Genomic DNA, 24,973 nt, shown 5'->3' with positions numbered 1-24,973 from the left:
GGCCAGGCATGGTGGCTTACACATGTAATCCCAGCATTTTGAGAGGCCGAGGCAGGTAGATCACCTGAGATCAGGAGTTCGAGACCAGCCTAACCAACATGGAGAAACCCCATCTTTACTAAAAATACAAAATTAGCCTGGCATGGTGGCACATGCCTGTAATCCCAGTTACTCGGGAGGCTGAGGCAGGAGAATCGCTTGAACCCAGGAGGCAGAGGTTGTGGTGAGCCGAGATCGCGCCACTGCACTCCAGCCTGGGCAACAAGAGTGAAACTCCATCAAAAAAAAAAAAAAAAAAAAGAAGAATGGTGGACATTTGTGTCGGTTTCCCAGAGCTTCTGTAACAAATGGCCACCAAACAGGTGGTTTGAAACAACAGAAGTTTATTCTTTCACAGTTCTGGAGGTCAGAAGCCTGGAAACAAGGTGTTGGCAGGGCCATGCTTCTTCCGAAGGCTCCAGGGGCGAATACTTCCCAGCAGCTTCCAGCTTCTGATGGCCCCTGGCATTCCTGGGCATGCAACGGCATCGTTCCAGTCTCTGCCTGCCTCCATTTTTACACGCCCTTCCTTGCTGTGTCTCTGTATGTCCCCTCCTTTCTGTCTCTGAGAAGGACATTCTAATCCAAGATGATCTCATCTTGAGATCTTTACCTTCATTACATTTGCAAAGACCCCTATTCCAAATACAGTCACCTTCTGAGATTCCAGGTGAAGTTATCCTTTGCAGGGGGTGGGAGGGGGTCACCATTCAATTCACCACAGGACCCAAGTGGGCACATATTACTGTAATGTCTGCAGACAATGTCTGGTGCATGCATGAACTCCAGGGTCCCTGAGAAAGCTCTGCAGTTTCTAGGGGATCCAGTCTTTGGCCTGTGGGCTTAACATGAATGGCCTGGATGGCCATGTGGGAATATTGGGTGCGGCAGGCTCTGAAGTTATGTTCCTGGGTTTGAATTCCTCCTCTGCCATTTACTATCTGTGTAAACTGAAGTGAGTTCCTTAATTTCCCTGAACTCCAGTTTCTTCATCTGTAAAGGGGAATCCTCAGAGGACTGTTGGGAATGCACTCCATGGTGGCTGCTATTATTCCCGGTTCTGCCAAGTGCTGCCACTTCTGTCTGGTCTAGGGGTGTCAGAGGGCTCTAGTAACCTCTTCGAGGCCCCTGAGAGGGTTGGACCTCAGCACTCAGATGGACCAGCCCTGAGTCCTCCCTTTCCCTGCTGCAGTCATGGCTTCTGTTTCTGCTGTAGTCAGCCCTTTCTCTTGGGGATCCTGCAAAAGAGCCTGTTCAGGGTCACCTGAGATGTGCAGAGGTGCCTCAGCTCCTTGGTGGTGGGGGAGTGAGAGTGGGATGCAGGAATGAGGACTGGGAGGTCCTGAGCCTCGGGGAGGAAAGGCTTCTCTGGAGAGTTAGGGGCCTCCTTATCTCGCCCCCGCCTCCATATACACAACTGACCTGTCTGTTTCATGCATTTCTCGCTATGCCTCATGTCCCCAGAAGGACCTGCACTGCAGTGCCCCGGTTCTGAGTTTCTCCAAACACTGCCCTATTCCCTATTGTCCTTAGGTTTTCTAGAAAAACAGAGCAAAAATTATAACAGAGTTTGGTAATATGGCTGGATTTAAGGTGAATGTACAAAAATGAATAGCTTTTCTCTACATTAGCAATAACCAATTAGAAATAGAAGTGAAGGAAATGTCTGATTCACAGAAGTGTCAAAATCTATAAAATATTTATAAATAAATTTAATAACAATAATAAGTTTAATAGTAGAATCTATAAAACTTACCCACAGGATATAAATTTGCAATAGGATCTGAACATGTTCTTGCACGGGAAAACAATATCATAACAAATGTCAATTTTTATCAACTAAAAATAAAAAACCAGTAATGATGGTGACACACTATACAAAACTTATTATAATTCCATTGGGATTAAAATAGAATGGAATTGCCACCAGGACAGACAAACAGAGGTAGGTCTGAGCATATATGAAGAGGGCGTGTGCAATGAAGGTAGCAGTTCAAATGAATAAGAAAAAGATGTTTTATAAATGCCAATGACTTAATTGTCTACCAATCTGGAAAGAACCAAAGTTGGGCCCCTCACACCATATACAGCAGAAATGACACGTGGTAAATGAAGGGGGGCACAGGGAGCAAAGGAGCTCAAGGAGAAACACCAGCCAGGGTGGGGTGGGAAAGCCAGTGGAGTGATGCTTGAACAGAGCTTTGAGAACAAGTAGGTTGCTGGACAAAGAGAGAAAGGGAAGGAAGTTATAACAAACACACCAGATGTTCACTGATGGAGCCTCTCAGTGAGGAAACTGCCCACGATATATGCAGGGACAGTGGGACATCATTAAAAACTCTGTGTCCTGTCGGTTGAGAACCACTGGTTGAGGTAGGCAGGTGGGGGTGATCTCTGCTGAGGGGCTCTGGGTAAAAGGGCACTGGACATGGCTGGAGGGAGAGGAGAGAGATACAATGCCTTGCCAGCCTGGATTTATTTTACAGTATGCCTCAGTCTAGTAGGGCACATCCTGGGCTCACCTGATGGCCAGACCTGAATTGCAAGATTTCAAGGAATAAGTCCCTGCCTGCAGGCTGAGACCTGGGAGCAGAAGGCAGGCCCATGTCCACCAAAGCTGGGGAGGAGCCTTCCCCAGGGACTGACCCAGAGTGCCCACCTAAGTAGGAAGGTCCCAGCCACCAGTACAGATTGCCCATGTGTAGAACTGAGAGGTCTCTGATGCCTTCAGCAAACTTCAATTAACAGCCCACCACACCTTTGCTCCTAAATTGTGTCCCTCCTGGGGCTGCCCTCCCTGGCCCTCAAGTCCTACAGAGATCACTCTGAGTTAAGCCTTGCCTCTTCCGCAGTCAATGTACTCCATACTACCTTCTGCTATCTTGGAACAACTCCTTCCATCCAGAATAGGAAAGAACCCTGGCTTGGAGACAGACAGAACTGGGTGTATCTCAATGGATATCCCCAATAAATTACTTTCATAGATTTTATACTCTCCTTTCCAGCCCCATTGGCTTCTCCCACCCCTTTCTCAGCCACTGCCAAAGCCCAAAACAAGTAAAACCAGGGTGCTTGATATAAAATGAGGCTTCAAACAAGTCCCCATCCCACCCTACTGCAGAGCAGATGCCTGTATAGAAATTGTAAAGCTTCTGCTGATTTGCATCCAACCTGGCTGGCTGAGCTGGGGCTAGTCACAGCCTCTCCAAGCCTTGGTTTTCTCATCTGTAAAATGGGGAGAATACTACCTATCTTATTTGGTAATGATGTGGATCGAATAGATAATGTGTGAGAGGGCTTTGTAGGTGGGAGGACGCCAGCCAGATCTCATGGGACTGCATCTTGATGGTTGGTATCACACCCTTTTCTCTTGCTTCATGTGAGCATCTCATCTCTGTAGCTGGACTGTCCATAGCCAGGCAGAGTGGGGCCTCTCTCCACACCTCTCTATGTGTCCCTCAGCGCCAAGCATACAGGGGGCCTTCAATTAATGTTTGTTAACTGTTCCTTCCCTCATCCCACCGTGTTCTTCCCCTTAGCAGTAAAAGACATCACCACCTATCTGGGTCCCCAAGTCACCCAGGAAGTGTCCTTGATCCTTCCCTTTCCTCACCCTCAATGATCAGGACCTATTAGACATCCTGCCTCCTGCTCCATCTCCTCCACCTCCTAACCACTGTCAACTCCCACCCTGTCCCCAGAAGAGCCTCCTACCTGCCTTCCTTCCTAATTCTCTTGCCTCTGCAATCCATTCCCCACACAGCAGCCAGAGTACACTTTGAGAAACTTAAATCAGATCCTGTTGCTTTCCTGCTAAGACCTTGCAATGGTTCCCACTTAAAATAAAATATCAACTCCTTAACTCTACCTCTAGAACACTCTAAGTCTGTTCTTTCATTAGGACAATGTTCTTTCAAAGGACACCTTCTTGGCAGGGAAGATAATTTATCACTGGACATAACTAAATAAAAAAAAAAACAAATTTTTGAAGCCTCTCAGGCTCACTTATCCATTGTGCCTGGAGCTGAGGCGTTAGATCAGGTGGCAGAAAATCTTTATGGACTAAACCCCACGACTTTGATTAAGTCTATTGGAGGCCCCACTGTAGTAAATTTTGGAATTATGTTTCTCTGTTTAACCAGCTTGTCTTTAGTGTGCCGGACAAGTCAAAGAATCCTGCATCAAAATCGAGAGAATGAACAAGCTTTCATTGCCATGGCACATTTATATAAAAAGAAAGGGAGAGATGTTGCGGGAAGTCAGGGACCCTGAACGGAGGGACTGGCTGAAGTCATGGCAGAAGAACATAAATTGTGAAAATTTCATGGACATTTATTAGTTCCTCAAATTAATACTTTTATAATTTCTTACGCCTGTCTTTACTGCAATCTCTGAACATAAATTGTGAAGATTTCATGGACATTTATCACTTCCCCAATCAATATTATTGTGATTTCCTATGCCTGTCTTTACTTTAATCTCTTAATCCTGCCATCTTCGTAAACTGAGGATGTATGTTGCCTCAGGACTCCATGAGGATTGCGTTAACTGCATAAATTGTTTAAACAATATGAAATCTGGGCACCTTGAAAAAAGAACAGGATAACAGCGATGTTCAGGGAACAAGGGAGATAACCATTAGGTCTGGCTGTCTGACAGCCAGGTGGGACAGAGCTATATTTCTCTTCTTTCAAAAGCAAATAGGAGAAATATCGCTGAATTCTTTTTCTCAGCAAGGAACATCCCTGAGAAAGAGAATGCGTTCCTAGGGGGAGGTCTCTAAAATGGCCGCTCTGGGGACAGCTGTCTTTTACTGTTGTAGATAAGGGATGAAATAAGCCCCAGTCTCCCGTAGCACTCCCAGGCTTATTAGGATGAGGAAATTCCTGCTTAATAAATTTTGGTCAGACCGCTTGTCTGCTCTCAAACCCTGTCTCCTGATAAGATGTCATCAATGACCACGCATGCCCGAAACTTCATTAGCAATTTTAATTTCGCCCCGGTCCTGTGATCTCGCCCTGCCTCCATTTGCCTTGTAATATTTTATTACCTTGTGAAGCATGTGATCTTTGTGACCCACACCCTATTCATACACTCCCTCCCCTTTTGAAAATCACTAATAAAAACTTGCTGGTTTTGCAGCTTGGGGGGCATCATGGAACCTGCTGACATGTGATGTCTCCCCTGGACACCGAGCTTTAAAATTTCTCTCTTTTGTACTCTTTCCCTTTATTTCTCAGACTGACCAACACTTAGGAAAAATAGAAAAGGGCCCATGTTGAATATTCAGGGGCGGGTTCCCCTGATACGTTTGCACCTGCCATTGCCTCTGCCCACAATGTTCTTCTCTGTGATCTTCACACAGCTGGCTCCTTCTCCTCATTCATGCTTTTCCTGACCACTCATAGAAAGTAGTGCCCTCCCCTCAAGTCACTCTCTGTTCTCTCCTGATGATTTATTTTCTCCTAAGTACTTTCATGGCTTAATTCATTCATTCATTCATTCATTCATTCATTCATTTGTATGTAGTGTCTGTTTCCTACCACTAGAATGTAAGCTTCATGAGAGGAGGGACTTTTCTTGTTTAGTCCTCTTTGTCTAGTACCCAATATATTTCCCAGCACATAGTAGATGCTTAATCCATATCTATTGAATGAATGAATTAATTAATTCATGTGACCTCTCTGCATGATCTGGCCCACTATGATATTGTGATATAAGAAATGTATATTTGGTCTTTGTCCCCAATTTCTGGCACAGAGCTCCTAAAACCCTTAAAATTTCTTGAGAAATAGGGGTTCTAGGTGCATCTCTTGTTCTAATGTCTAGCCTTTGACCCTAGTTTTGACACAGAACTCCTAAGCCCTTGGAACTTCCTGGGTACTAGGAGCATCTTTTGTTCCAAAGAGGTGCTTCTTTGTGGGCATCTGGAGGGGGGATTGTTCACCAGAAAGACCAAGCCATGATGAGAAGTTTGGAACCTTCAGCTCCACCCCCCATCCTCTGGGAAGGGGAGTGGGGCTGAAGACCAGGTTGATAATTAATCATGCTTATGTGGGGAAGCCTGCATAAAAGTCCATTAACTAGGCTGGGTGCAGTGGCTTATGCCTGTAATCCCAGCACTTTGGGGTGCCGAGGCAGGAGGATTTCTTGAGTTCAGGAGTTTGAGACCAGCCTGAACAACCTTGACCTCCTGAACAACTAGGTCTCAACCTAGTGAGACTCCCTTTCTACAGACAAACAAACAAACAAAATCCATGATCCATGGGGTTTAAAGAGCTTCAAGGCTACTGAACACATGGAGAGAGGAGAGCAGCTCCAAGCCCCTTCCCATCTTCCTCGCACTATGCATCTCTTCCATCTGGCTGCTCCTCTGTATCCTTTGTAATATCCTTTAAATCAATGGGTCAATGTAAGTAAGTGTTTCTGTGAGTTCTGTGAGCTGCTCTAGCAGAGGAAGAGCAGAGGAAGGGCATCATGGGAACCCCAGTTTTTAGCTGCTTGATTGAAGCGCAGCTCACCACCTGGGACTTGTGATTGGCCTCTGAAGTGGGGGCAGCCTTGTGGGACTGAGCCCTCAGCCTGTAGATCTGACTCACTCCAGATGGATAGTGTCAGAATGGAATTAAATTATAGGATACCCTGTTGGTGTCTGCTGGAGAGTTGTTTGGGTGTGGAGAGAAATCCCCACACCTCTGGTCTCAGAAATGAAGTATGGAGAGTGAGTGTGAGAATACAAGGAGAATACAGTCAGTTTGTGTGTTTTTCCATTAGGCCACCTGCCTACCTCTCAGCCTTGTGCTGGTCATGCCACCTTGAGCACCCCAGTTCTATTTCATGAATGTGGGTGTGTCAAGCCTTTTCCAATCTCAGGATCTTGGCACAGCACCCTTTGCCTGGGATGTGTTCTCCTTCTCATTCTCATCCTCCAGAGCTGGTCTCTGCTGTCACCTCCTCAAGAGGCTTCCCTATATCTGCATATTTCTCCATGGCAGGGCAGTCCTGCTACTCTCTCCTGAAAAGGTGTTTATTTTTCCTCCCCAGACCTTATCCTAATTTGCAATTACATATTTATTTTGTGAGCTTACGTATTTAATGTCTGTAACTCTCTCTAGACTGGAAGCCCCAAGAGCAGTGACCATGTCTCTTTGTTCATTGCTGTGCACCAAAAACCAGATGCCTGTATAAAGAACTGACCTCAATAGACATCTGTTGAATGAGTTGATTATTGAATACTATTCCTTCAACATCCCTTGTAACTCAACATCAAGTGCTTAGTAAGAAGCTGGTTGATGTGAGAAGTGCAAACCACCCCTTAAGACCTCTTAATGTATTAGCAGAAGCTATACTCCCCATATTGCAGTGGAAGAAAGAGAAGCCAGAGAATTTGCAAGCCTTCCAGAGCTAAAGTGGAGGCTTCCAGGTTCTTCCCTTTCCATTTGGTTATCTTTGGACAGGCCTGGCTCCCAGGCAGAGGTGGAGCTAGTGGCTGCAGGCTGGCGTGGGCTTCAGTCATGCTGAAACTCATATCCTGGAGTCAGGGCACTCTCTGGGGACAGAAAGCACCTTGAATCCTCTCTGGCCACGCGGATTCTGGCCTTGCATGTCTAAACATCAGCCTGTTTCCTGTTTCCAGTGGACCATATCCCAGTGGTAGTTGTTTCTTTCACCATTAACAGGTTTGAGCCTGAAGCAGTTGGCATGTAGTGGGCAGTAGAACTAGAAGGGGAGAGTCAGGCCTAGGTCATGATGTGGGCCAGGACTGGAAGTACAACCCATTCAGACCCCTACACCTCTCCCTGACCTGCTGTCTTCAGACACCTGACATTCTGCATGGACTCCTTCCCTCCTCCCCACCTCCTTCTCTCTGTCTCACCCCCTTTCTCTCTGTCCCTCTCTTTTTTCTCTCCTTTCTTTATTTCTACACATAATTATTGTTGTACAATAATAATGTCCCATTGCAGCATTTCTTAAAATAGCATAAACCTAAAACTGCCTTAAGTGTCACCAACTGGAGCCTGAAATTCCATACGTCATTAAAATGAAACAAAAATGTCCTCAATATATTGTTAAAGGAAAAAAGCAAGGTGTACCCATTTCGTGTGGCAGATTGAGCACAGGTATTTATCTCCACTCTCTCCTGAAATCCCTTGAAATCACAGTTAAAGGAATAAAATGGTATAAATCTACTAGGACAAAGCAAACAGAAGAGGAAATTAAAACAGATAAGAGATGCCAACAAATGTTTGGAAGGTGAAAACAGAATGAACAGGTGAAACTGTTTGTGAAAACAGAATGAACAGGTGAAACAGGCTTCACAGACCTGAAAAAGCTGAAACCTTGGTCTTTCATGTGGGGCCTCTTTCCTCAAATGTCTGGTGATCAGGCTGCAGGTGGGGAAGCCCACAGGAAAAAAGAGAACACAGGCCAAAGGACCCTGAAAATGTGCAGGAGTCAGCAGAAAGTTGCCAAGTGGGCTAAAGCTGACAACAGTAAGTGTGGGTGACCTGTTGGACCCCTGGATCTTCTTCATCCCCATTAAATATGGGGATGGTCCAGAGGGACTGAAGACTCAGTAATACCTGGCCCAGCAGAGGATGGTGTGGGGGCTGTAGTGGGTGGGGAGGGTGTTAGACTGAAGACTGAGAAGAAGGACTGAGGAATTAAATGAAAGTCTGTACATGGTATGCTCAGAACTTCCAGCCTTTCCCCCCACTAGGCTCCCAGAGCCCCAGTAAGAGGACTGAAAAATTCCTCTCAAGGAAAAGCTGGCCAGCCTAAGAGAAAAGTTACCAAAACTCAGACTACCAAACTCAAATGACATTTGAGGGCCCCCAGCAGAACAGCCAGGTTCTTCTCCATCACCCGAAGGTGGGGACCTTGGATAAGAAGCCCCCCAAGCCTCTAGAGCTTCCAGTGGGCTTCTGTTGACTCATATGGAACCAAAAGCCTGGTGACTAGACATTCGAGGATAGAGTCCCCACAGGAAAGACCAAAATAAAAAAAGAAGGAACTCAGGGAAATCAGAGTGGGCAGCTCCCAGCGATTCTGACTTTCTAACCTCAAACGACTATATTCTGCCCATTAACAATGCATTACTTTTATTCTTAAAAATTACTTTATGATAATCAATGGGCATAAAGTTTCAGTCAAGCAAGATGAATAAGCTCTAGAGATCTGCTGGACCACACTGTCCCTACAGTCAGCTAAATTGCATTGTATACTTCAAAATTTAACAGGGTAAATCTCATGTTAAGTGTTTACCACAAGTAAATAAAAAATTTTAATATGCTTATTCATTGCACACTTCTAGGTAACAGGTGCTTGCCAGGCACTGGGGACCCAGAGATAAATTCACAGTCCCTGTCCCAGTGGGGTTTACAGCCTGCAGCGTTAAGCATTGCTTTTGGCTGGAGTGATTTCTCAAAAGGCAAATCCCCTGAGCGGTGCAACCCTCTGAGTTATTCACACCTCAGCCTGTTTTCACCAGGAGGAAGAATTTCTGGTCTCCACCATGGGCCCTGCAGTTTTTCTTATCTTCCCCCACATTTTTTGAAGCTGAGACTCCTCATCACTCAAGGTTTTAAACATGCCAAGGCAGGGGGCTTTAGCTTGGGGCCTTGGACCAGGGCCTGCTGGTCCCTGTGAGGTGGGTTCTACCTGGCCTCTGGGGACCCAGGCAGGGAGGACGGGTCTAAGAAAAGACCCTTGTGGGGGCATCTTGGCCCTAGGTTTTCTCAACCCCCACGCAAGGACTGTGCCCAGGGTTCTATTTCTGGGCTTCCACCCACTCCCTGCCTGCTGACTGAATGACTCTAAGTAATCTGTTTCCTCTCCCATGGGTTCCCCAAGATCATCATGGGGTGTACTATCACAGGGTCTGAATTGGGCTGGGTGGGGCTGGGCCTGACGGGACACGCTACACATTGTGTCCTTGTGTACTTGTGTACTTGTTTACTCTAACATCTAGGTATTTGAGGGTTCTTCTTTTAAAAATTAGCATTGTCAAAGCTTTGTCTGTTTCATTCATCTTTTAAAGGAAAAAGATCATATATTTACTAAAGGATTCTATAACTTTTAATAAACTGGCAGAAATACTTAAATGGTAACAGTGATGAATTGCTTGAGAGTTAAAAAATCCTGGGTGCCCAGTCTGAAAGAGAGACACACAGTTTTGTGGATTTTACCTCTAGAAGTCCACCAAGTTCTCACGTTGAAGACTGGAAAAAAATATCCTCATGTTACCTGCAAGAGGGAGGGGGAAAGTAATATCTTAAAATATTCCCAGAGCATCTTGTATAACAAAGGCTTGCCCTCCAAGGGAAATTACTTTACCGGAGCCTTATCTTACCTGGGGAAAAATCCACTAGCCCTGTAGCCATCCTGTATCATGTAAGGATAGAAAACACAAAGGCTAAGAAATTATTTTGTAATGCTAAATGACGAGTTAATGGGTGCAGCACACCAGCATGGCACACGTATACGTATGTAACTAACCTGCACATTGTGCGCATGTACCCTAAAACTTAAAGTATAATTAAAAAAAAAAAAAAGAAAGAAAGAAATGCAGGCAATCTAAAAAAAAAAAAAAAGCAATTATTTTGAAAGTCATGGCCCAGGGACTCAGGTCCAGTAAAATACTGAGATTTAATCATAAGATTATAGAACTCTCGACTGGGCGTGGTGGCTCACGCCTGTAATCCCAGCACTTTCGGAGGCTGAGGTGGGTGGATCACGAGGTGAGGAGTTCAAGACCAGCCTGGCCAACATGGTGAAAACCCTGTCTCTACTAAAAATACAAAAATTAACTGGGCATGGTGGTGCACACCTGTAATCCCAGCTACTCAGGAGGCTGAGGCAGGAGAATCGCTTGAACCTGGGAGGCAGAGTTTGCAGTGAGCAGAGATGGTGCTGTTGCCCTCCAGCCTGGGCAACAGAGCGAGACTCCGTCTCAAAAAAAAAAAAATTATAGAACTCTTGCCCTCTCCAACAACTTACCACTACATTAACAAGGCTCCAGCATAATAACTGGATACAAATTCAGAAAGCTGCAAAACACAGATCTTATTTTTTAAAGAAATACTAAACAATGTAGAACCAGTTTATAGAAAATTAAGTTGGAAGTGTCATTTCTCAGCCTTATCTTCCATTACCTCCCTGTATCATCTGCACTGTTAGCCACTCATGTCTCAGCAGAAAGTCTTCCCTTGTCTTTCATGACTTCATATTCTCACCCTGGCTGTTTCTCCTCAGATATCACTTTAGGCTGCCTTTCTTTTTACAGTCTCTTTTTTTTTCTTCAACTTTTATTTTAAGCTCAGGGGTACATGTGCAGGATGTGCAGGTTTGTTACATACTGTAAACGTGTGCCATGGTGGTTTGCTGCACAGATAATCCCATCACCTAGGTATTAAGCCCAATATCCATCAGCTATTCTTCCTGATGCTCCTCTTTCTCCCAGCCCCTCACCACCAGCAGACCCTAGTGTGTGTTGTCCCCCACCCCATGTGTCCATGTGTTCTCATCATTCAGCTCCCACTTATAGGTGAGAACCTGTGGTGTTTGGTTTTCTGTTCCTGTGTTAGTTTGCTGAGAATAATGGCTTCCAACTCCACCCATGTCTCTGCAAAGGACATGATCTCATTCCTTTTTATGGCTGCATAGTATTCCATGGTGTATAGGTACCACATTTTCTTTATCCAGACTATAACTGACAGACATTTAAGTTGATTCCATGTCTTTGCTATTGCGAATAGTGCTGCAATGAACATGCGTGTGCATGTATCTTTATAATAGAATGATTTATATTATTTTGGGCATATACCCAGTAATGAGATTGCTGAGTCAAATAGTACTTCTGCTTCTAGGTCTTTGAGGAATCGCCACACTGCCTTCCACAATGATTGAACTAATTTACACTCCCACCAACAGTGTAAAAGCCCTCCTTTTTCTCTGCAACCTCGCCAGCATCAGTTTTTTGACTTTTTAATAATAGCCATCCTGACTGGTGTGAGATAGTATCTCACTGTGGTTTTGATTTGCATTTCTCTAATGATCAGTGATGCTGAACTTTTTTTCATATGTTTGGTTGGCTCCATGTATGTCTTCTTTTGAGACGTGTCTGCTCATGTCCTTTGCCCATTTTTTAATGGGGTTGGGTTTTTTCTCTTGTAAATTTGTGTAAGTTCCTTGTAGACTCTGGCTATTAGACTTTTGTCAGATAGATAGAATGCAAAAATTTTCTCCCATTCTGTAGGTTGTTCACTCCGATGATAATTTCTTTCGCTGTGCAGAAGCTCTTTAGTAAGACATAGACCCTATTTTAAGAAGGAATTATAAGGGAAACCCAAAGATAACAGGGGAGGATAAAAAAATTAACCAAACCAGAAAACTGGAGGAAACAGGAGCCTCTGGCACTTACAGCTCAGGAAACTAGGGAAAGAAGAGCAATATAATCCTAAAGCAAGCAGAAAAAATAAATAAAAATTAGGGCAGAAACCAACACAACTGAAGAGAGGAAATCAGGGAAACCCCAAGCTAGTTCTCAGAAAAGATCAATAAAATTGATAAACCTCTAGCCAGGCTAATCAAGAAAACCTAAATTACCGATATCAGAAATGAAAAACAGATAATCACCACAGATTCCATGGAAATTAAAAGAATGATGAAGGAATATTATGAACAACTCTATGCCCATAAATTTGATAATTTAGATTGGGTCAATTCCTTGAATGATACAAACTAAAACTCACACAAGGGAAAATAGATAATCTGAATAGGCCTATGTGTATTAAAGTAATTGAGTCAGTAATTATTAATAATAACGTCACAAAAAAGAAAGCTCTGGGGCTGGATGGGTTCACTGATGAATTCTAACAAATATTTAAAGATAAAATTATGCTAATTCTCTATAATCTCTTCCAGAAAATAGAAGCAGGGTAAATACTTCCTAACTTATTCTATGAGATTTGCATCACCATAATAGCAAAACCAGATAAAGACATTAGAAGAAGTAAAATTATAGGCCAATATTTCTCATGAAAATAGACATAAAAATCTCCCAAAAAATTAGCAAAATATTATAAACCACAACCAAGTGGGATTTATTCTAGGTATGCAAGGCTGGCTCAACATTCGAAAATCAATTAATTAATCAATCACATCAATAGGCAAAATAAAGAATAAAAACCATATGATCATATAGACAGATGCAGGAAAAGCATTTGACAAAATCCAATACCCATTCATGACAAAAACTATCAGCAAAGTACAAATGAAGAGGCATTTATTCAAATTCATTTAAAAATCTGCAAAAAATCTACAGTTAACATATTTATTTATGAGAAACTAGATGCTTTCTCCCTAACAAAGGGGAACAAATTGGGAACAAGCCAAGCATGTCCTCTCCCACCATTCCTATTCAGCATTGTACTGGAAGCCCTAGCTAATGCAATAAGAAAAGAAAAGGTATAAAGATTGGAGAGAAATAACTAAAACTGTTTTTGTTCAAAGATGACATGATTTTTCTGTGAAAACATTCCACAGAATCAAAAACAACAACAACAACAACAAGCTCTGGAACTAATAAACAATTATAGCAAAGTTGAGGGATACAAGATTAATATACAAAACTCAATTGTTTTTCCGTATACCAGAAATGAACAACTGGAATTTGAAATTAAAAACACAATACCATTTTACATTAGTATCAGAGAGAGAGAGAGAGAGAAGAAGAAGAAGGAAAGGAAGAAGAAGAAGAAAGAAAAAGGATAGGGAGAAGAAGAGGTAGAAGGAGAAGAAGAAGGGGAGGAAGGAGGGAAGAGAAATACTTAAATATAAATCTACTAAAATATGTACTATGTCTATGTGAGGAAAATTACAAAATTCTGATAAAAATAAAACAGGTTTAAACAAATGCAGAGACATTCTATGTTAATAGGTAGGTATAATCAATATTGTTAAGATGCCAATTATTATCAGTTTGACCTATCAATTCAACACAATCCCAACCAAAATCCCAGCAATCAATATCATGGATATTGATAAACTGATTTCAAAGTTTATATGGAAACACAAGAGGCCAATATTGAAGAAGAAGAAAATCAGAAGACTGACAATACATGACACTTATTTGGAAGATACAGTAATCAAGACAGGGTGGTATTAATAAAAGAATAGTTGAATAGATTAATGTATCAGAATAGAGAGCCCAGAAATAAACCCATGCAAATATAGTCAACTGATCTTTCACAAAGGAGCAAAGGCAATTCAATGGAGAAAGGATAGGCTTTCCAACAAATGGTGCCAAAACAATTGGACATTGTGCTGGGCATCCCCATAACTACCCTCAGGTTGAATGATTCACTAGGAGATCTCAAAAAACTCAGAAAAATTGTTATAGTCATGGATATTACATGACTACAAATTTATTACAGAGAAAGGATACAGATTAACATGGGCAAAGGAGAAAAACACACAGATCAGAGTCCTGAGGAGACCAAGATTACGCTTCCAGTGGTCCTCTCCCAGTGGAGTTGTACGGGCAATATTTATTTCCCCCAGTAATAATATGTGACAATATGTTGGAGGTATTATCAACAAGGGAAGCTCACCTGAGCCTTGGTATCAGTCACATAGGCATGTAATATCCATGTGACTGACCTTAGGTACTCAGTCTCCAGCCCCTACAGAGGTCAAATTGATACAGCATTGCACAAGACTTTCACATAAACCACATTGTTAGCATAAGCTATCTGGCATGGCCCAAGGCCCCAGATATGCAAAGACAGGCAGGATATCCCAATGGTGTAGAGGTTAACTGTCAGAAGCAGGTCAGGAGCCAGTGTCTTCTTTGCAATGTGCAGCCTGCTTAGTTAACTTTTGCTGCACAGGCATCTAGATGCCAAGAAAAAAAAAAAAACCAAACACAGATCTAGCACGTTTTATAAAAATTAGCTCAATATGAATCATAAATCTAAATGTCAAACACAAAACTATAAAACTTATAGAAGATAAGAGAGGAGAAAATCTAGGTGACCTTGGAGATGAGTTTTTAGATACAGCATCAAAAGCACAATACATGGAAGAAAAAAATGGTAAGTTGGAATTTACTAAAATGAAAAACTTCTGCTTTGTGAAAGACACTGTTAAGAGAATAAAAAGACAAGCCACAGATTGGGAGGAAATATTTGTAAAACACATATCTAAAGAAGGATTTATGTTCAAAATATACAAAAAACTCTTAAATGCACAATAAAAAAACACCAATTAAAAATGGGCAAAAGATTTAAAGAAACACCTCACCAAAGGAGATATATGGATGACAAATAAATATACGAAAATATATTTAACATCCTATTGATACAGCACAGGCAAGCCCCCAAATTGGGGATTATCTAGGGAGGGTTCTTGGCTTTGCCTAGGAAAGAATTCAAGGGCGAGCCGGTGGTGTTAAACAGTAACTTTTATTGAAGTGGCAGTGTACAGCAGCAGCAGAGGTACTGCTCCTTGCAGACCGGGGCTGTCCCATAGACAGTGTGCCCAGAATAGCAGCTCAGAGGCAGGGCTGCACTCATATTTATACCCACTTATAATTATATGCAAATTAAGGGGAGGTTATGCAGAAATTTCTAGAAAAATTGTGGCAACTTCTGAGTTGTCAGGGCCATTGCCATGTCATTAAGGAATTGCAAATTAAAACAATAATGCATACCTATTAGAATGGCTCAAGAAACAAGCAAACTGGACAATACCAAATGCTGACAAGGATGTGGAGCAACAAGAATTCTCATTCATTGCTGGTGAAAATGTAAAATGGTACAGTCACTTTGGAAGACAGTTGGGCAGTTTCTCACAAAGCTAGTGTTAACGTACAATCTAGTAATCATGCTCCTGGGTATTTGCCCAATGGAGTTGAAAACATGTATACACAGAAACCTGCACTCTAATGTTTATAGCAGCTTTATGCACAGTTGCCAAAAACTGGAAGCAATCAAGATGTCTTCAATAGGTGAATGGATAAACAAACTGTGGTACATTCATACAATGGAATATTATTCAGCAATAAAAACGAAATGTGCTATCAAGCTACAAAAAGACATGAAGGAAGTTTAAGTATATATTACTAAGTGAAAGAAGCCAGTTTGAAAAGGCTAAATACTGTATGAACTCAACTCTATTACAATCTGAAAAAGGCAAAACTATAGAGACAGTAAAAAGATCAGTGGCCTGGGTGCAGTGGCTCATGCCTGTAATCCCAGCACTTTGGGAGGCCAAGGCAGGCAGATCGCTTTGAGCTGAAGAGTTCAAGACCAGCCTGGGCAATATGGCAAAACCCCATCTCTACAAAAAATATAAAAATTAGCTGGGCCTGTAGCCCCAGCTAGCTGGGAGGCTAATGCTAGAGAATCGCTTGAGCCCCGGAAGTGGAGCTTGCAGTGAGCTGAGATCTTGCCACTGCACTCCAGCCTGGGCAACAGAGTGAGAGTCTACCTAAAAAAAAAAAAAAAAAAAAAAAAATCAGCAGTTGGCAGGGGAAAGTGGGGAGAGATGAATAGGTGAATCAGCACAGGGGATTTTTAAGGGGGAAAAACTAAAGAAGGGTACATGACATTAAGCAAAACCCATGGAACTGTACGTCACAAAGAATGAGCCCTTAATGTAAACTATGAATTTTAGTTAATAGTAATGTATCAGTATTGGTTTGTGAATTATAATAAATGTATCTCACAAATGGGAGATGTGAGAAAACTGGAGTTCACATGGGAGACAGGGGATTTGGAAACTCTTTTGGACTACTGGCTCAATTTTTAAATCTAAAATTGTTCTAAAATAAAGTCGGCCGGGCGCAGTGGCTCACGTCTGTAATCCCAGCACCTTGGGAGGCCAAGGCAGGTGGATCATCTGAGGTCAGGATTTTGAGACCAGCCTGGTAAACATGGTGAAACCCCATCTCTACTAAAAATACAAAAATTAGCCAGGCATGGTGGTGGGTGCCTGTAGTCCCAGCTACTAGGGGCGCTGAGGAGGGAGGATCACTTGAACCCAGGAGGCAGAGGTTGCAGTGAGCTGAGCTCGAGCCACTGCACTCCAGTCTGTGTGACAGAGCAAGACTCTGTCTCAAAAAGAAAACAATGAAAAGAATAGAATAGAAGTAAATTCTATTAATTAAAAGAATTATGTCTTCCATAACGACAGTTTTAAACCTTACTTTCTAATCTTCTTACTGGTATAGTTTTCTCTTGACCTCCATTACGGCAGTGAACAGAAGTAGTCATACAAGCCATCCTTGCTGTGTTCACAATCCTAAATCTTAAAACTTTCAAAATTTCACCATTGACAATGGTGTTTTGGGATACTCTTTCGTATCAAAAATGTTGCCTTATTTTCCTAGTTTGTTAAATTTTTTTCAAATGATAGGTAATGAATTTTATCAAATGTATTTTCTCATCTAATGAGATTATCATGCCTTTTGTTTATCTTATACTCTTTGTGTGTGTGTATGTGTATTTTTTTTTCCTTACCCAATAGTAAGTAAGCAACCAATCCTATACTCTGCTAATATGGTGAATTCTACTGATTGATTTTCTATTGTTAAGCCAAGGATATATTACAGCAATACACCAACTTGGTCATGATGTATCCTTTGCATACATATTGCTGGATCTTTTGCTAATATTTTCTTTAGGACATTTGCTTCTATATTCTTCAGTGAGATTAATCTGTAATTTCTTTTCTCGTAATATCCTTGCCAGATCATGCTAGCAAGTTAACAATAGCCCCATAAAATGAGTTGGGGTGAGATTTTTTTGTTTGTTTGTTTTTTAGACAGAGTATCACTCTGTCACCCAGGTTGGAGTGCAGCAGTGCGATCTTGGCTCACTGCAACCTCCGCCTTCCAGGTTCAAGTGATTCTCATGCCTTAACCTCCCGAGTAGCTGGGATTACAGGCACGTGCCACCAAGCCCGGCTAATTTTTGTATTTTTAGGAGAGATGAGGTTTCACCATGTTAGCCAGGCTGGTCTCCAACTCTTGACCTGAAGTGATCCACCTGCCTTGGCCTCCCAAAGTGCTGGGATTACAGATGTGAGCCACCGCACCCAGCCTGAGGTGAGATTTTTATTCTTCTGTTCTTTAGAAGAATTTGAGAAAGTTTGGCATTTGGTAGAAATTGCCTACGAATTCACTTGGACTTTTGTTGAGGAAATTACAGATTATTTAATTAATTTTACTTATAGGACTAGTCATCATTTTTATTTCTTCCTGTGTAAGTTGTATTTTATTAAGGAATTTGTCCATTTCATGTAAATTTACAAATATATTTGTATATAATTAATTTATATAATATCCTTCTGTTATCTTTTTGGTGGCTTTATGATCTATAATGATGCGCCTGTTTATACTGCTAACTTAGATTGTTTGTATCTTTCTTTTATCTAATATATGTTAGCAATACCTCTCTAAGCCCTGTTTAGCTCCACCCCACAGGTTTTGATTTCCAATATTTTTCTAATATTTCGCTTCAAAATATTTTCTTATTTGCATTATGATTTTTTCTCTGATCCAAAAGGTTTTTAGAAGTGTATTTCTTAATTTCCAAACATATGAGGATCCTCTAATCATCTTTTCTTGTTGTGATTCCTGGCTTAATTGCATTGTGGTCAGAGAACGTTTTCCATATAATTTCAACCCTTTGTGTTCATACTTGCTTCACAGCTCAATGAATGTATAGTAAATTTTTGTCAATGTTTCATGGATGTTTGAAAGAATGTGTCAATTAAGTCGTTTGTTAATAGTGTTATTTAACATTTTATATCCTTACTAATTTTATGCTTGCTTAAACCATCTATTATTGAAAGAAGGGTGTTAAAAATCTCCCATTATGGGCCCCACTCATGCCTGTAATCCTAGCACTTTGGGATACCAAGGCAGGTGGATCACCTGAGGTCAGGGGTTCAAGACCAGCCTGGCCAACGTGGCGAAACCCCCTTTCTACTAAAATTACAAAAATTAGTTAGCCGTGGTGGTGCACACCTATAACCCCAGCTACTGGGGAGGCTGAGGCAGGAGAATCGCCTAAACCCAGGGTGCAGATGTTGCAGTGAGCTGAGATCGCCCCACTTCAGCCTGGGCGAAAGAGCAAAACTCCATCTCAAACAAACAAACAAACAAACAACTCCCATTATGATTGTAGATGCATCTATATTTCCTTGCAGTTCAATCCATTTTTTTAAAATTAAATAAACTCCATGCTTTGCTTGTATTTCACTTTTTTCTCCCTAATGTCGTTTTTAAATTCAGGGTCCCATCTAGGATACCACATTACATTTAGTTGTCGTGTCTCCTTTAGCCCCCTCTTGTCTGTGACAGTTTCTCAGACTTTCCTTTTTACCTTTTCCAATACTTTGAAAGTTTTGATGAGTATTAGTCAGGTATTTTATAGAATGTCCTTCATTTTTGGCTTGTCTAGTGTTTTCTTCATGGTTAGACAGGGGTTCTGTGTTTTGGGGAGGTAAACCACAGAGGTGAAGTGCCATTCTCATTACATCTCATTAAAAATGTAGGTATTATCTGCTGGATACAATGACTCACACATGCAATCCTAGTACTTTAGAAGGCCAAGGTTGGGGGGATCACTTGAGGTCAGGAGTTCGAGACCAGCCTGGCCAAGTGGATTCGTAGGCAAATTCTACCAAATGCCAAACTTTCTCAAATTCTTCTAAAGAATAGAAGAATAAAAATCTCACCCCAGGCTGGGTGTGGTGGCTCACACCTGTAATCCCAGCACTTTGGGAGGCCAAGGCAAGCAGATCACTTGAGGTCAAGAGTTGGAGACCAGCCTGGCAAACACGGTGAAACCCTGTCTCTACTAAAAATACAAAAATTAGCCAGGCATGGTGGCATGCACGTGTAATCCCAGCTACTTGGGAGGCTGAAGCAGGAGAATCGCTTGAACCCAGGAGGCAGAGGTTGCAGTGAACAGAAATCTTACCACTGCACTCCAGCCTGGTGACAGAGTGAGACCTTGTCTCAAAAAACTAAAACTAAAAGGTAGATATTATCCACATAACTGATCTTTTTAACCTTGATCACCAGGCCGGGATACTATTTGCCAGGTTTCTACTTCTCCACCTGGCTTCCCTATTCTACTCTTTGGAAGCGAGTCAGTAAGTGCAGCCCACACTCTAGGGGTGAGGAGTTAAGCTCCACTTCCTTGGGGAAGAAGCAACTACATACCTTTATTATATAATTCTGTATGGGACATTTGTCCCTTCTCTCCCATTTATTTACTATATCATTTATTTATATCCATATGGACTCATAGATATTTATTTATGTTTTGAGTTATAATCAAATACTATTAGTACATTATTTATTTTGCTGCTCAAATTTTTCCAGCTTCGGCCACCGAGAGCTCTTTAATGTTGGCTTGTTTCAGTCAGCATAAAGTTTTTGAGACTCATCCATTTTGTTGTTATCAATAGTTTGTTTCTTTTAATTGCAAGAAGTATTGTATTTTATGACTATATCTCAGTTCATAAACATTGGGTTATTTCCAGTTTTGGCTATCAGAAATGCAAAGCTTCTATGAACAGTTATGTATACGTCTCTTCATGGACATATGTTTTCATTTACTTTGAATAAATATACAGGTGTAAAATTAGAGTCATCAGCTAGCTTTATGTTTAATTTTATAAGAACCTACCAAGCAAGCAACTTTTCAAAGTAATTGTGCCATTTCACACATCCAAGAGCAACGTGAGAGTTTTTGTTATGTCAAATGCTTGCCAACATGTGGTGTTGACAGTCTTTATAATTTTAGACATTCTAGTAGGCATGTAGTGATTCATTATGGCTTTAATTTGCCTTTGCCTGCTGAGTAATGATGTCGAGCACTTTTTTATATGTCTTTGTCCATTCATATGTCTTTATTTGCTTCTGAAAATGTTGCTCAAGTCTGTCATCCACATTTTTATTGTGTTAGAAGTTCTTTATTATTCTGGATAGAAATCCATATTCAGATATATGTACTGTGAATGTTTTCTACCAGCCTTTGGTTTTGCCTGTTCGTTTTCTTAGCTGAGTCTTTGTTTTTGTATTGTGGTAAAAACCACACAACATTAAACCATCCTAAACATTTTTAAATGTACATTTCAGTACTGTTAAGTATATTCACTTGTGCAACAAGTCTCTAGAAATTTTTCTTCTTGCAACACTGAAACTCTATACCTACCAAACATGAATTCCCCATCCCACCTCCCGCAAGTTCTTGGCGACTACCTTTTTACTTTATGTTTTGAGGATTCTGACTTATTTAGATACTTTATATGAGTGAATTATACAGTATTTGTCCATTTGTGACTGGCTTATTTCACTTAGCATAATGTCCTTAAGCTTCATTCATGTTGTAACATGCCCTTTTTTAAGGGCACATAAAATTCCATTATGTGCATATACCACATTTTCTTTATCCAATTACCTGTTATTTCCTCCTGTTGGCTACTGTGAATAATGCTGCAATGAACATGGGTGTGCAAATATCTCTGAGATCTGCTTTGAAGCCTTTTGGATATATACCCAAAAGGGGGATTGCTGGATCATATGATAGTTCTATTTTTAGTGTTTTGAGAAACTCCATACTGTTTTTCATAACATCTGTATAATTTACTTCCCCACCACCAGTGCATGAGGACCCAAACTTCTCTGCATCCTTGTCAACACTTGTTATTTCCTGTTATTTTTATAATGGCTATCCTGATGGGTGTGAGGTGATATCTCATTGTGAGTTTTATTTACATTTCCCTAGTGATTAATGATGTTGAGCATATTTTCACGTACTTAATAACCATTCATATATCTTCTTTGGAGAAATGTCTATTTAAATCCTTTGCCCGTTTTTAAATTGGATTATTTGGGGTTTTTCTTGTTGTTAAGTTGTACAAGTTCCTTATATATTCTGGATATTGACCCCTTATCAGATATATGACTTGCAACTCTTTTCTCCCATTCCATAGGTTGCCTTTTCTCTCTGTTGACTGTTACATTGATGCGTAAAAAAACTTAAGTTTTATGTAGTACTATTTGTCTATTTTTTATTTTGTTGCCTGTGCTTTTGGTATCATATCCAATAAATTATTGCCAAATCCAATTGTTGGCATATAATTGTTCATAATGGCATCTACATTTTAAGAAATTGCTGATAGTGAAGGACTTACTGTTGCCATTTTGTTCATTGTGTTCTGTTTCACTTGTAGCTTTTTCTGTCCCACCCCTTTTTTCTTTTGATAATTTCTTTTGTGTTTCATTAATTTTTTTTGTGGCCACAGATTTTGATTCCCTTCTCATTTCCTTTCCTTTACAGTCTTTGTCCATTTTCTGTTGCTATAACAGAATACTCGAGACCAGGTAATTTATTTTTTAAAAAGAGGTTTGTTTAGCTCACAGTTCTTGATGCTGGGAAGTTCAAGATCAAACAGCTGCATCTGACGAGGGCCTCATGCTGTGTCATAACATGGAGGATGGCATCACATGGTGGTTATGCATGTGAGAGCACTGAGCGGGTACACACACGGAGAGAAAACATGAGGGGTGACCTCACTTTATAACAACCCACTCTTGTGGTAACTAATCCAGTCACTGAAGAGCAATAATTCACTCCTGTGAAATGGCATTCATCCCTTCATAAGGACAGATGGCTTATGACCCAAATGCCTCTTAAAGGTCCCACCAGTTCTCAACACCATTATATGGGGAACAAGCCTTAACATGAGTTTCAGTGGGGGATAAACCATATTCAAATCATAGCACTTACATTCTATAGTTACTGTCTTTGTGGTAACCATTGCAATTAGGTGAAACATAACCTCTTAATGTTTTAACAATCTACTTTTAATGAGTACCATGTGGTGGTTCCCTGATTAAAGCCCCTTAATTCGGAAAAACTGCTTGCTTGCTTACTTGTTTGCCTGTTCTCTTACATAGGTGTGTCTCCATAGATAAATTAGGGGAAAATCTGTCCCTTTGTATTTCAAAAAGGGCAAAGAAAGTTGTAATTAGATTTCTCCATAGACACACTCTTTCCTCCCTGGGGGAAACTAATAAGAAGAGGGTATAACACTTTCCCTAGCTAGAATTCCCTACAGAAGTTTGCCTTTGGACTGCAAAGAAAACGGCTCTTTCATTCTTAATCATCAGATAAGTAATTCAGTACCATTGGGACAATTGTAGATTCAGATCTTTTGGCAGAAGACTGGAAGAATATGGGTAATATCATAACAATCTATTTTAAGCTGATAACAACTTAGCTTCAATTGCATCTAAAACTCTGCTTCTTTACATCTCAGTCCACCCCACCTTTATGTTACTGATGACTCAAATTACCTTTTTTATATTGCATTTCCATTACCATAGATTTATAATTACTTTCTATGCTCTTGTTTTTTGAATTCTATGAGATTTAGAAGAGATTTACACACATTACAATACTATAAGATTCTATATTTATCTATATATTTACCAGAGAATTTAATATTTTCTTTTTTTTTTTTGAATTGCATTTTATCCCTTTACCTCAACTTCAGGGACTCCCTTCAGCATTTCTTGTAGGTCAGGACTAGTGGTGATAAACTCCCTCAAATTTTATTTATCTGGGAAAGTTGTAGTTTCATCTTTGTTTTTGAAGGACAGTTTTGTTGGATCTAGCATTCTTAGTTGGCAGGTTTTTTCTTCCAACACAGGCATATCTCATTTTATTGCACTTTATTTTATTGTGCTTCACAGATATTACATTTTGTACAAATTGAAGGTGTGTGGCAACCCTGTGTCAAGCAAATCTTTTGGCACCATTTTTCCAATAGCACATGCTTACTTTGTGTCTCTGTCACATTTTGATAATTCTTAAAACATTTCAAACTTTATTATTAGTAGTAGCATATCTGTTATTGTGATCTGTGATCAGTGATCTTTGATGTTACTATTGTAATTGTTTTGGGGTGCCATGAAAAGACAGCAAACTTAATTGATCCATCTGTGTGTGTTCTCACTCCTCCACCAACTGGCTATTCCCCATCTCTCTTTTCCTCGGGCCTCCCTATTCCCTGAGACATGAAAACATTGAAATTAGGCCAATTGATAATCTTACAACAATAGCCTCTAAGTGTTCTAGTGAAAGGAAGAGTCATATGTCTCTTGCTTTAAATAAAATGCTAGAAATGATTAAGGTTAGTGAGGAAGACATGTCAAAGGCTGAGATGGGCTAAAGGCTGGTCCTCTTGTACCAAACAGCCAAGTTTTAAATGCACAGAAAAATTTCTTGAAGAAAATTAAAAGTGCTACTCCAGTGAACACATAAAGCAAAACCACTTTATTGCTGATGTGGAGAAAGTTTGAGTGGTCTGGATAGATCAAACCAGCCACGACATTCCCGAAGCCAAAGCCTAATTCAGAACAAGGCTAACTCTCTTCTGTACTATGGAGGAAGGCTGAGAGAGGTCAGGAAGCTGCAGAAGAAAAGTCTGAAGCTAGCAGAAGTTGGTTCATGAGGTTTAAGGGAAGAAGCCATCTCCATAACATAAAAGTGCAAGTGTTGATGTAGAAGCTGCAGCAAGTTATCCAGAAGATCTAGCTAAGATCATTGATGAAGGTGGCTACACTAAACAACAGCTTTTCAATGTAGATAAAACAGGCTTCTATTGAAAGGAGATACCATCTGGGACTTTCACAGTTAGAGAGGAGAAGTCAATGCCTAGCTTCAAAGCTTCAAAGGACAGCTGACTCTCTTGTTAGGGGCTAATGCAGCTGGTGGCTTTAAGTTGAAGCCAATGCTATTTACCATTTTGGAAATTCTAGAGCTTTTAAGAATCATGCTAAATCTGATCTGCCTGTGCTCTATAAATTGAACAACAAAGCCTGGATGACAGGACATCTGTTTACAGC

At 40.9% G+C, this 24,973-nt stretch overlaps 1 long non-coding RNA gene across 1 annotated transcript in view; it reads left to right on the top strand.

Annotated features, from left to right (window-relative positions):
- LOC134729670 (uncharacterized) overlaps positions 1-24,973 on the top strand; it is a 123,147-nt gene that overhangs the window by 62,049 nt on the left and 36,125 nt on the right. The window lies entirely within an intron of this gene.

This window comes from Pan paniscus, chromosome 1 (genome assembly GCF_029289425.2).
Source record: "Pan paniscus chromosome 1, NHGRI_mPanPan1-v2.0_pri, whole genome shotgun sequence".
NCBI lineage: Eukaryota > Metazoa > Chordata > Mammalia > Primates > Hominidae > Pan > Pan paniscus.
This window is presented reverse-complemented; position numbering and strand designations above follow the sequence as displayed.